The sequence below is a fragment of the Ailuropoda melanoleuca genome, chromosome 16, assembly GCF_002007445.2.
Source record: "Ailuropoda melanoleuca isolate Jingjing chromosome 16, ASM200744v2, whole genome shotgun sequence".
Taxonomy (NCBI): domain Eukaryota; kingdom Metazoa; phylum Chordata; class Mammalia; order Carnivora; family Ursidae; genus Ailuropoda; species Ailuropoda melanoleuca.
In genome coordinates, this window is record NC_048233.1 from 63,141,835 (window position 1) to 63,156,169 (window position 14,335).

The window sequence follows — 14,335 nt, forward strand, 5'->3', positions numbered from 1 at the left end:
GCTCCACCATGCATGGTGGGACAGAGGGCAAGAACCTAAAAGCTGCTCAAGTCCCAGCCTGGCCACAAACATGCTGCATGGCCTTTCCCACAGCTTAGGTTTGGTTTTCCTGGTCCAGCAGATAAAGGGACTGGAATAGACGAGCTATACGATCTTTTCATTCTGATGTTTAAGGATTCTGGCATGTCGGAACACCTACAGATGCTGGAGAGGAACACCAGCCAAAAGTGTAGGATAAAATTTAGCACAAGTATTTGGGAGGGCATTAGCTTTCAAATGTTTTCATGGGCATACCCTTTGGCTTATAGGTGTCAATTCTTGGGATTTACCCTGTGGAAATACCAACAAAAGTATGCAAACATAGATGTTTATAACTGCAAAATAGCAACGATAACTTATGGGTCCACTAGTAGGGAAGGGGCTAAATAAATCTACTACACAACCGTAATAAAGAATAAAAAATATATAATATTTTATAGTAATATATAATAAAAATATCCAAATATAACTTTAAGTGAAAAAATTACATTGAGTAGAATATATACAGCATGATTATGTTTTTTCTGAAATGAAATCCAGATATGTGTAATATGTATTATATTATATTAATTATATATGCATATGCATAGAGAAAAGGTTGAGAACGTTCCACACCAAAAATAATAGTGGTTTGCTCTGTGGTTTACCAGTTCAGTATGGTAGCTGCATGTAACTACTGAGTACTCACAGTGTGGCTGGTGTGAGGAACTGGTTTTAAAATTTTATTTAATTTTAATTACTTCATGTTTAATTTAAAACTGGTCCTTCAACTGTATGTTTTAGGAAATCTAAATACAGAGCAAGTATTTTCAATGAAAATATAGCATCCCAATTGAGATGTATTGCATGTGTAAAACACACATCAGATTCAGAAGACTCAGTACCAAAAAGCGGTAAATATCTCAATAATAATTTTCTATTTTATGAATAATTTGATAATATTGATTACATGTTGAAGTAAAAATATTTGGGATACTTTACATTAAATACATACATAATTAAAATTAATTTCACCTAGTCCCTTTTTACTTTTTTTAACGTGGCTACTAGAAAACTTTAAATTACGTATATGGGCTCACATCATATTCCTTCCTGTACTGCTACTTTCGGGAGTGGGATAGAGGAGAGGCTAGACTAACTTTTTATTTATATACTTTCATATTATTTGATTTTGTTACAGTAAGCCTGGATTACTTTCATAATTTATGAGGAATAAAGACCTTTAAAATGTGAAAATAAAAAGTTCATTTCTAGGATATGTTTTGATATATAAAGAAAATATTTGAAAAAACACTCCCTCTAATTTGTTTCTTTTGGGATGGTGTGTCAGGGTCTGAAATAAATGTTTTGCCATCAGGTTATTATAAAGTGGAACTCTCATTGTGGTGCCTCTGTGATTTACCAGCATCTTCTAATTGCTTGACCCTTTCTTGGATGACTGTTATCCCCAACAAGGATCCTTCTGGCTGACAACCATCCCAGCTGTGTTGGAGGGGGATTGTTTCTCAGAGAGTAGGAGTTAAGCCCACGAGAATTAGGAAAAAAAGAGAAATAATCCTTAAAGAAATCTCCTCTCTTCTCTCCAGCTCCCTCCTTCTCCTGTATCAAGATTCCCCAAAGCTTTGGAGATCTATAGTCTTGGGCTGAACTTCCTACCTCGCTAAATGACAAGGCCAGGATGTTAATGTTCCCCACACAGACACGTCTGCATTATACATAAAGATGTCTGTGTTACACATAAACACATTATGGCTGTAACAATATCACTTTCAAAGGAGTGCTAATCCGCTGAAGTCATCGAGTCAGAAAACATTTGTTTCTCCATGTCTTGTGTCTGAGCTGTGTGTGAGAGAGGAGGTAAGAAGGAGGAACAGAGGAAGAATGGAAGGAAAGAAGAAGGAGAGAGAATGCTCTTTATAAAACCCTGCTTCGCAGAGACAGCTTTTCAAACTGTCCCTCTGGTTTCTTATTTGTTTGCTAGGGTGTCACTTCCTTACACAATTTTCTGTTTAAAAGTTGATGATAATCTTTTCTATATAAACAGACAGATGTACAGATGACCCAAGTCAACATTTTGGGTAGGAAGTTGTGGGGTTTGAATGGAAGTCACAGGGTGACGAGTGGAGAAAAAAATCAGTGGCAGTTCTCAAAGTTCAAAAATAGCTAACTCCATGCTCCCCTAAAACCCTGTATCTCCCATATCATAGCTCCTGTCCACCTAGGTCATATTCACCTGTTTTTGTCTTCCTTGTTATCCCCAGCACCTAGCATAGAGTCTTGCAAATAGTAGACTCTTAATGAAAGTTTGTTGATTGGATGAGTGAAAGAATGAACAATAAATCAACAAACCTACCATTCAAGGGTCAGTCTTTTTTTTTTTTTTTTTAAAGATTTTATCCATTTATTTGACACAGAGAGAGAGAGCCAGCGAGAGAGGGAACCACAAGCAGGGGAAGTGGAAGAGGAAGAAGCAGGCTCCCAGTGGAGGAGCCCGATGTGGGGCTCGATCCCAGGATTCCAGGATCACGCCCTGAGCCGAAGGCAGACGCTTAGCAACTGAGCCACCCAGGTGACCCTCAAGGGTCAGTCTTATCTAAAACATTAATGAAATCAGAATTTCATCTCAAAAATGGACTTGTAAAGGGGTGCCTGGGTGGCACAGCGGTTAAGCGTCTGCCTTCGGCTCAGGGCGTGATCCCGGCGTTCTGGGATCAAGCCCCACATCAGGCTTCTCTGCTATGAGCCTGCTTCTTCCTCTCACTCCCCCTGCTTGTGTTCCCTCTCTCACTGGCTGTCTCTATCTCTGTTGAATAAATAAATAAAATCTTTAAAAAAAATGGACTTGTAAAATTTTCCATCTTATTTACACTATATTTATTAAATTCCTATAATGGACTAAAATAAAAGATGGCTAAACAAAGCCAGATTTTACACACATACACACGCATGCACACACATGCATACGTGTGCTCATGTGTGCACACAGTCCCAGGCCTTATGAAGTTTACAACCTGGGGAGAGAGGGAAGGTAGCGATTAGGTATAAATACATAAAAATAAAAATCACAAATAGTGGGGTGCCTGGGTGGCTCAGTCGGTTAAGCGTCTGCGTTGGGCTTAGGTCATGATCCCAGGGTCCTGGGATGGAGCCCCACGCAGGGCTCCCTGCTCAGCAGAGAGCCTGCTTCTCCCCGCCCAACTGCTGCTCCCCCTGCCTATTCTCTCTCTCTCTCTGTGCCAAATAAATAAACAAATAAATAAAATCTTAAAAAAAAAATCACAAATAGTAATAAGTGGTCCTGAAGATATGATCAGGGATGATGGTAGAGAATAAAGCAAGGGGCTATGCCAATTTAGCCAAGCTAAGTTTTCTCTTCTCTGAGAAAGTGACATTGAAGTCAAAGCATGGAGGATTGGGAGTCAACATACGTGTACACATGTGTACGCACTTCCACACACCAGGAGCAGTGCCTGCTGCTTCTCTGACTTACCACCGAAATGTGCTATGTAATTTGAATTTGACTTGATTCCTTTGGGTTTTAGGGCCCATGCTAATTTGCATGCCTGACTAGGGGTCAACGTCTGTTGGGACCCACATGCTCAGAGTATAAAGAGGGTGATTTTCCTTATTAGAAGGGCAATGTGATTACAAGCGATGTTCTGGAAGTGGGCTGAGGTGTGGCTGGCAGTGGGCTGGTAAATTTCATTCACTCGTCTTCAAGATTTTCTCATACTTCTTTACATTAGCTTCTGCATTTCAGATCTGCTCTCACTATTCAATTTCTGTTTTCAATATTTTTTGTTGACAGTAATTCCATGGGATTCACAAAAGAGAAATCTTACTTTTCACTTTATACTCCTTGTCCCTTTTGAAAATTTTAAAATATGAGTTTTTATAACTTATCATATAAAACTAGTAAATACAATTGTGAACTATATATATAGTTCTGTTTAACATGCAATCCTATGACCACTGATGGGAATTAGTTTTCTTTTTTCCGATTATTAATGCAATATAAGCTCAGTGCAATTAGATTTAGAAAACTCATGAAAAAATTTAAAAAAAATAAAATTCTCCATAACTTAATCATCTAGAGATTACCACTGATAATATCTTGTTATATTTCTTTCTCAATGCCTTTTTAAAAATAGGATCAAATTCTACTTGTTAATTTATAACTGGCTTTTAAAAACTCAGTATAGGTAGGCACCTTTCCATGACAATAAATGCTGAGCTTTTGTATGCATCTATTATAATCTAAGTCAACGGACATTTAGGTTGCAATTTTCACCACATAATTAACTTTCAATCCAAATTTTAAAAAAAGATTTATCTATTTATTTTAGAGAGAGCGCTGTGGGGAAGGAGGAGCAGAGGGAGAAGGAGAGAGAAACTGAAGCAGCCTTAATGAGTATAAACTAGATATTTGAAAATGTTTGAAAAATCTAGACTGACCAAATAAAATTCAGAATTGTTTCCTAATGTCACTGAACAATTTAAACAGCAAGTTTCACTCAGAATGCCCTTTCATTTTTTTTTTAAGATTTATTTATTTATTTGAGAAAGAGAGAGCATGCGAGAGGGGCACGTAGGGGGAGGGGCAGCGGGCGAGAGAGAGGGGAAGCAGACTCCTGGCTGAGCAGGAGCCCAGGCGGGTCTCCATCTCATGACCCTAAGATCATAACCTGAGCCAAAACCAAGAGTCAGAGGCTTAACTGATGGAGCTACTAGGTGCCCCACAAAATACCCTTTCATAAAATATCAACTTCTCAGAAGGTTGGTGGTGAGTGGTAGGGAGCAATGCCTCTGAAATCTATCTGATGCTTTGTTTGAAGACTAGCTCACATCTGCTGTGTTGAGGGGGTGGGGTGAGGGTAGGAGTGAGTACTGTTGGAGTCCACTGCTCCGATCACAACTGTTACCGTGTGACCAATATCTGTTACTGTGTGACCAACATGTCAGGCAAATGAGGGGGGCGGGGCAAGAGGCAAAGTTCCAGGTGCCCAGAAGTGGTTAGGCTGGAGGATTCTAGCCATCAGAAGCCCCACAAGACAGGACTTGAAAAAGGAGAACCTCAACCAGTTTCTCTCCAACAAAACAGAACATCAGCCAGGGCCGGATCATCTTCGCATCTTCGCGCAAGATCAGCCTGTCTCAGGCCAGTGAATACACAAAGATCCGTTCCACCTTTAAACCTGACATTCCCCTTAGTTACCGTCCTGTGATTTCCAAAAGACTATTTTCTGTTTCTTTTCGGCTATAGCAACCTGCTCTCTTAAATAGCTTCTTTATCTGGTAGGGCAATTACAGTCTGTGACTAACAGCTGTGGTTCATAAACATAGTTTCACTGTTTGGGTCAGTAGTTCTTAGCCTTTTCCGAATGGCAACTCCCCCAGCTGATCTTGGCATTAAGAGAAGCACCTTTCCTCAGCACTCGGGTTGGTACTCAATAGTGCAGTTTACTGTTGGAGGGTTCTGTTTTCCCATTATAAAGGAGGTGACATTTTTATTAAGTTGCAAGTCCTGGCATCTAATACCAAACATATTTCTGGATGTTGGTTTTATTAGTGATTTTAACTTTCCCCATTGAGCTTTTCTTTATATTCCAAATGGTCTACAATAGGCATGTTTTTCTTTTAGACTTAGAAAAAAATATGTTCTTTCAAAAAGTAATCCTTAACCAGGAAACTTTAAGGAGAAAACCTGCAAGATCTAGGGCTCGATGAAGAGTCCTCAGACCCAACATCAAAAAGCACAACCCATAAAAAAAAATTACAAATTACACTTCGGGAGAATTAAAAGCATTTGCTGTGTGAAAGACTATGTAAAGAGGATGACAAGACAAGCTGTGGACTAGAAGAAAATATTATTTGCCAACCATACATCTGACAAAGGATTTGTATCTAGAGCATACAAAGAATGCTCAAATTTCAACAGTAAAAACAAACAACCAAATTAGAAAATGGGCAGCCTATAAGAGACATGTCATAGAAGAGGGTATACAGATGGCAAATAAGCACAGGAAAAAATGTTCAACATTCCTAGCCATTAAAGAAGTGCATTTACCATGGTGAGATGCCACCACACACCTATTAAGACAAAGTAAAAAAACAGCAACAATGCCAAGTCCTAACAGGGGATCAGAGAAAGCAGATCTCTCATACGTGGCTGGTGAGAACGTAAAATGGTACGGTGACTCTGGAGAAGAGTTTGGTCGTTTCTTAAAAACTAAACATAGACTTTCCAGGCGACCCAGCAATTTATCCCTGGGCGGTTATCTCAGAGAAATGAAGGAACCTGAACAGGAGTATTCACAGCAGCTTTACTCGCAATAGCCCAGATCTGCAAAGCACCAAACTGCCCGTGAATAACTAGTTACACTGTGGTGCATCATACCATGAATCATCCTCAACAACAGCCAAAAAGCCAACTATTGATATGTGCAACGACCTGGAAGGACCTCACGGACATTATGCTGAGTGCAAAAAGCCAATCTCAAAAGGTCACACACTGTATGATTCCATTGATACCACATTCTTGAAATTATAGTGATGGAATTAGAGAGATGAGCAGTTGGTGGGAAGGAGGGGGATGAGTGTGACTATCAGGGTAGCACGAGGGAGATCTTTGCGGTGATGGAATGGTTCTGCACATCTACACATGTGATGAAATAGAACGTGCACACACACACACACACACACACACACACTGTACCAATGTCAGTTTCCTGGCTTTCTTATTATAGTGTAGTTAAGTAAGATGCATCTATAGAGGGAAATGATTAAGAGTATCCAGGACCATAATGTGCTATCTTTGCAACTTTCTGTGAATCTGGAATTATTTCAAAATAAAAAAAATTGTTAAAGAAATTCATGCTTATTATCAAAAATTTAGAATATGCAGGAAAAAACATGAAGAATACAAGTTCTATAAGTCATACCTTTTGGACGTATTTGTTTTAGAATGTTAGAATTTATTGCTCAATTTTTGATTGGAGATAAAACTCACTTAACATAAAACATTTTTACTTTTTTCAGCGTACAATTCAGTGGTGTTTTTAGTTTATTCATAGTATTGCACAACCGTCACCATTATACAATTCCAAACATTTTCATCAGCCAAAAAGAAACCTCACACCCATCAGGCTATTTTCCCTCCCGGCAATAACTAAGCTACTTTCCACACATTATATGATTCCATGAATATGAAGTATGCCTATGCATGGAGTCATACGACAGGGTGCAACAGTCCTTTGTGACTGACTTCTTTCCCCTAATGTAATGTTTTCAAGGTTCATGCATGTAATAGCATGCATCAGTACTTCGTTGCTTTTTGTGGTCGAATAATATTCCATTGCATGAATATATTTAATTTTAATTTTTGATACAATTTTTCTTTGTTCCCTTACTGCAGGTCTCTTTTACACTGGTCAGTTTAGTGAACTCTCTCCAGCTTGGACTGCTGACCTGTGACCTCCCATTATTCAAACCAGGCTGACATATGTGGGCATCTGGAGGCCCTCAGCTTCATTCCCTCACTTCTAAGCATCACCTCCTGAAATCAAGATGCTTCATGAGGTAGGTCATTAACTGGGACCCAGAGGATCTATACAGGGGAGAGTCTCCTTGTGGCCCATCAGCAGTGAATGGTGTCAGGGCAGAAGGGAGGGGAGACAGCCAGCCTGTCTATGGAGCAATGGAGCAATTCTAATAGCCTCCTGGTTACAGGCTTGACTCACCTCTCTAGAATAAGGAGCACTAAATATTTTTCCCAAAGCAATGCTTTTCTAAGCTGTTTTGGAAACACAAACATTTTGCCTGAGTGTCCCTACTCTCTGCATGGGGCTCCTGAGTCCAGAGCTGTCTGTCCCACAGTGCTGCAGTCACCAGCCTGCCCACTACCAAACATCCTTTCCTTCTGTCACTGATGTCGCAGCTGGGCTGAGTTGACGGTGCCCATAGTACCTTGGTGTCACAGTGCATGTGAAGCCCATTTACTGAGCCCTTATGATGTGTAGGCCCCGGACTAAGCCCTTTGCATTTATCATCTGACTTCGGGCTCACAGCAATTCCATCAGACAGGAGCTGTTCTTATTCTCATGTTAAGATTCAGAGACAGAGGCGCACAGAGTTTTAGGGTCCAGTCCAAGGTCATATCGCCACTGAGTGGCTTGGTGAGGATAAAACCTCACAGGATCACCCAAGTGCACTGAGAGCCTAGGCTCTGGAGCCAGACTTCCTGGGCTCCAGTCCTGGCTCCTTGTTCATTTGCTGTTGGGATTTGCCTCCATTTCCCTATCTGTAAAATGGGATTAATAATAATACCTACCTCATCGTGTTGTTGTGAAAATTAAATACATGAATCTGTTACAGCCTGACGGCTATGTGCCTGGCGCACACTAAGGGCCATGTGAGCGATCACTGGTGTCACGGTTGTTATTATTACACTGACTCTTAAAAACGGGACAGTGAGGCAGGAAAAAAAAACCAAATGATCCAACCAGACACCATTTGCCTCATGAGATCTTTTCCTGGCCAAATGATAGAACACGTGCTGCTTCCGGGCTGCTGCTCCCACCCCAGGGCCTTTCAGCCACTAGCAAAGCCACACCAGCCATTTCCTGAGCCACATTCTTCAGGTTAGCAGTAAGCCGCTGTTCTGACAGGCAAGGGGGCTGGGGGGGAATAACTCTTTCCTGTAAGAGCCGGCAATGGATTTCCTTTGAAGAGGCATACTATGTGGTCACCCAGAATGTTGCCTTTTGTACATATTTGCTTAGGAGCATCCAATGTTCATATTTTGTGTCTCTCTATTTCCACAACACACCGTGGACGATCAGTGCTACGGGAAATACAACCATTAGTGCCTTTAACTCTAATCAGATTAGAGAACCAATTCCAGAAACTCCAAAACCAATTCAGAAAACTCCTCTTTAACCAAAGGGTAACGTGAGACATTACTGGCCTCACAGTGACTGGATGCAAAGGTTAAGAGCCCTGCAGTTGAGTCTTTCTTCACTCCTCTAAATTGGTGATGGCTTCAGACCAGGCCAAAATTGGCTTCAGTTGGGAATCCCAGTCCCCTGTGAAGGTCTTCTCTTTGAGGGCCTTTAAGTTGGCTGAAGGAAGATGGGCCTCTCCATCCAATGGGCTGAAACAGGTGGGCCTCCCTGAGCTCAGGGAGCTACAAAGAAAGGCCTTTTGGGGCAGAGCAAAAGAATGCTACTGCTAGCATAGGACCATGGGCAGGGTTTATTGCTCTGAGTCCCTGACACAAACTCCAGGCTCTCATGGCCTTCAGGAAGGACAAGGTTTATAGCTGATCTAGTTTGGAAAGGAGAGGCCCTTTGCAGAATCTCTGAGTATAAGGAATGCCTGATTTAGGGGTAGGGGAGGGGGAGGTGGGGACACACAGTTAGGACTGGTGTCCAAGAGAAGTGCCCTTAGAATCCCTCCCTGGGGGATTGGGGAGTCATCTCTATAAAGAATCATAAGTCTTTAAGATTTTAGAAATTTATCTTGAGGTGGTTTTATCAGCATTCCTATTCCATGTGTTAGTAGAAGGTACTAATCTCCACGGCACCGTCACCTAACTGGACTCTTTTACTTTATGATGAAGAAGCTGAAGCCCAGAGTCAGACAGCAATATAGTAAGAAAGGTCCAGAACCCAAGACCACAGCCCTCGGTCTAGTTTCCCACGCTCTGAGCCACACTATTAAAAGATGACTCTAAAATTGTCCTTCTACCTAGATCATTCCTCCTCTCTTACCAAGCTGGTGGTCACCTCCCAGCAAATAATTCTATCCACAAACTATACACAGTACTCTGAAGCATGTCTCACTGTGAACTAGAGCTCCTGCCGAGATGGGGAGGGAGAATTCAAGGTTGGTTTGAGAACGGAAGTGATGAAAAGGCTCAACAGAACAATCGTGCTGATTCAGAATGACTGGAGAGTGGTCTTCCTGACTATCTAGTGTTTCTGCTCATGTTTGTTGAATGAATATATTCAATATATAAGGCATTGAAATACAATATGAGCAGTGGTATTGAGTTTAATTCAGTCTTTCTCCCCTTAGTGTGTCAAGGTCATCACGATGAGTATGGATTATGGTTCTGGAGAATTCAACAGATGGCGAACAGGGTTGGCAATCATCTCTTCGGCAAATATTTGGTAATTTGCTGACCCTGTTGTAGAAGGTAAGGGTGTTCAAGTTGGCTATTTTCTTTTTTAAAAAGTGAATCGCTTCATATCAGTCTGCTTATCTTTCACTTATCCTTTTCTTCATAATAATATCTTAAGGAATGTACACACACACATCTAGTTATCTGAGACTTTGGTTGATTGGACCATAGTTAGCCACTGAATAGGACCATCGCACAGAGGATTATGTCTTAAACATTCCCCCTGAATTCTCTGTTGACAAGATGGGAGATATACCATGGGTCACTTGATCCTTTTTACTTCATTTAGAACATGAATCTTGAGGCCAAGAGGCAGAAAACAGTCCACTAACACAATTGGCAACTAGACACAAAACAATTCAGTGATGGGTTTAAAAAAATGACCTCAATTTTAAAAAATAATTTTTAAAACTTCAATGACCAATTAGTTACAGCTTAACTTGTTATGTATTTTTGAGCAGGGAGTGAATGGAACACAAAGAAGAGTACGCCGAGAAATATGTTCCATAAGCTAAATACAGAGGATTTTAGCGACACCTTTTTAAACTTATTGCTTCTCAACTTAAGCTAAATGTTTTAACATTTTAAAATAATTTTTCAAGTCACAAATCAAGATTTATCTATATTCAGGTAGATTCTGCTGGCTCGTGTCCAAAAGACTTGGTCCTCTTGAGGGTAGTATCCTCTGCTTTTCTTCGAGTACTTATTAAGACTTTTTACTTGTCACGAATTATGCCAAGTTTTGAGGCTACAAAGAAAGAAAACACAGCCCCTGTCCTATGGGGACTGATGTGGAGACTAAATGCTCAAACATTTTCTCACTGTCACCATCATTTTCCTTCTTAAATGCCATCAATCTGAGCTTCATAGGCGATGCTCCTTACACATCCTATGGTTCTCCACGGGGTTTCTACACACTTGCTACTGAGTTCTCTTTAAGATGTACGTACACGTAGTTCAAATTAATCAACTTTTCAAAAATGCTGCTCTGCATTTTTTTTTCTTTCTTTAACTTGTCCCCTCCCCCCAGCCCCGGTTCCTTCTTTGGCTCTAGCTAGCGATCTGAAATAACAAGGAGCTAAACTGAGAAGGGTCTGGTTGTCTCAGGTGCACCACATGGGGCTCACTGGTAAGGGTTTTGTTATAGCTTTCTTTGCCAAGTTTGTTCTAGCCTGTTTATCCCTAGATTGTTTTCTTTCATATTAATGAACCATTATTATTATTATCCACTGAAGCATTATTTGTAATAGTTAAGAAAAAAACCAGAAGTAACCTATATCTTCATCTGTAGGAATGTAGTTAAATCAACTATGGCATATCCATTTAATGGAACTCTCTTCATGCTTTAAAAAGAGTGAAAGCTCTTGGGGATACCTGGGTGGCTCAGTTGGCTGAGGGTCTGACTCTTGATTTCCTCTCAGGTCATGATCTTAGGGTTGTGGGATTGGGCTCTGTGCTCAGTGGTGAGTTGGCTTATCTCCCACTCTTTCTCCCTCTCTCTCTGCCCCTCCCCCTGCTCACTTGCTCTCTCTAATATAAATAAATAAGTCTTTAAAAAAATAAAAAGAATGAGAGGTGTCTAAAAATGTTGAACACATAAAAGCAGAGTTTGGAATGGTGGTCGTCAGAGGCTAGGGGTTGGAGGAAATGGGGAGATGTTCATCAAAAGGTACAAAGGTTTAGTTATGGCAGGATGAATAAGTTCTGGAGATCTAATGGACAACATGGTGACTAGAGTTAATAGTTCTGTATTGCATTCTTGAAATTTGCTAAGAGAGTAGATCTTCTCACCACACCGGTAACTCTGTGAAGTGATTGATGTGTTAATTAGCTTGATTGTGGTAATCATTTCACAATGTACACATAGATCAAAACAACATGTGTTCAACACCTCAAATATATACAATTTTTATTTGTCACGGAGACCTCAATAAAGCGGGGCAGGTGGAAATGAGAGGTCTGTATAAGCAGGTATGTATGATACATTGTAAAATTTTACAAAGGCAAGTTATAGAACAATACGTGTTGTATGACCCCACTTTAAAAATACATATTGTGAATCAAGTGTATCTGAATACACCCATAGACATAGTAGTTGAATGAAAAAAGTTTTAGGAGATAAACATTCACTTAACAGTGAGGAGCCTAGCAAGTGAGGCAGGTAAGGAGCAGATGAAGGAAGGAATGCACTTTCTAATTCTGTACTTTTCTGTTGATTATTTTGACAATGAATAGATATACTTGTTACAAATAAATAAATAAAAAGGAGAATATAATATTTTCCTAGATATTTCAAAACTATATATTCTTCTAGACTGGCCTGGCTGTTGAGTTTTCATTTACTTTGATAATACCCTTATCTCCTCTTTGATAGCTTCAGGGAATTAAGCCCCCAAACTGACAAGTGTGTGCCCCCCTTTCCTGTCTGCTGCTTCTCCAGGTTCTCTATCTGCTGGTATAATACAGAGTGTGTTTCATTCAGACTCATTGTACACCGTTCCCTGAAATCTTGGTCACGTGATAGGTGGACTTGTCCTGGAAAATCTATTCTCCAGGCCCCGAAAGGAAGTCAGAGTGGTATGATTTTCATCTCACAGATCAGGAAACTGAGGCATGGAAAGTTGACCAAGGCTGCCCAGGCCACATGAGAGGTTAAAAGTAATGGGATGTTGTGGAAAAGGTCTTGGGTTCAAAGCCCTGGGACCCAGGTCAAGTTCTTGATGTATTACATTTCCTTTAAGCAAAATTTTAACTCCCTGAACCCCAGTTTTCTTGCTGGTAAAATAAGGATTATAACGCCTGCCTCCCAGACTGGTATTATTACATGAGAGTATTTACATTTTTTTGCATATCGTAAAACACCATATATATCATAGAAGGACCAACAACCAGGAAGTTAGATATGAACAATCAGATCATTGTGGTTGCATATACAACTAGGCTTTTGTTTGTTTGATTTTCTTATGCTGAGAACACAAATTTAATAATGTCTTTCAAGCATCTTAGAAGTTGTCCTTTCACCTTGAATAGTCTTGTTCTTTAAACTCAAGCTTTTTTTTTTCTCCGCCCCAAATATTTCTCTTCCTGCATTTTAGAAGAGGCACAAAAGTATCAGTTCCACAAGGAAGGCAACAGTACTCGACTAGAATGCCATACCAAATTGGATAGAAGTCTAAAAGCAGATTAAAGTTGTTTCAAATGCTTCAAAGAGGAGGAACAATCTAATCCCCCAAGGCTCCTTTAAATCCATATTCCTTAATTTCAGAACCCTTCCCAAGTCATTTAAAAGGCCCAAATATCGTTTTACAGTGTGAAGTAGTAATGGAAAACATTTCCCAAGTTTTAAGAACATTCTTCCTTTCTTAAAAAAGGGCGCGGTAAAGCTGGGTCCCCCCTCACAAAGGAACTGGCCCAAGTGGATGACGACCTGCCTGTCTTAGCAGGGAGTGGGGGCAGCCGTCCCCAGAGCCATGAGCCTGGAGTTGATGGCTAATGACTACCTGGAGAATTCCTTAAAGAAGCAGTGTCAGGCATTTTCCCTGTTATTTCTGGGCGAGATTTGCATGTCTGTCATTGTGTGGAAGAACGCCCAGTCCCTCTACTGTGTAACACTGAAGGAAAGAAATTTCCAAATGAGAAGAAAAACAAGGCTGGTTATAAGCAAGTAGACTGTTTTCACTGCTTTAGAAAACTGTTCTTCCTAAGCGGTCTCACCTGCCCAGAGAGGCCAACCCTTGCCCTGAAACACTTTTCCTGATTCTTCCCTTGCTGACCTATGGAAGCAATGATAAGAGCCCGCCTTTTAACAATGAATATGGATTGAGATGAACCAGGTACGAAGCACTTCGTCAAAGGGCTTACATGCTGCATCTCATTAATTCCACCCGGTAGCCTTGAGGCAGGTACTATTATTAGCCCCATTTTCCAGATGACAACGTTGAGGCCTAAAAGACTAATAATGCAGCAGCCACGTGACACATAGCTACTTAAGGGGCTGAGCAGGTACTTGAACCCAGATCTTTCTGACTTTGAAGTCCATACTTAGCCAGAACGACGCACTGCCTAAATACAGGCTGCGTGGCGAGGCCCGCGCTGAACACTTCTGTTCTACCT

At 40.6% G+C, this 14,335-nt stretch overlaps 1 long non-coding RNA gene across 2 annotated transcripts in view; it reads left to right on the plus strand.

Annotated features, from left to right (window-relative positions):
- The window catches only part of LOC109489355, a 79,227-nt gene that overhangs the window by 21,930 nt on the left and 42,962 nt on the right, over positions 1-14,335 (plus strand). For both annotated transcript variants that reach the window (XR_002142322.2, XR_002142323.2), the window contains exons 2-3: positions 7,454-7,617; positions 10,117-10,237. This is a non-coding gene — a long non-coding RNA (uncharacterized LOC109489355). The remainder of the gene's footprint in view (positions 1-7,453; positions 7,618-10,116; positions 10,238-14,335) is intronic.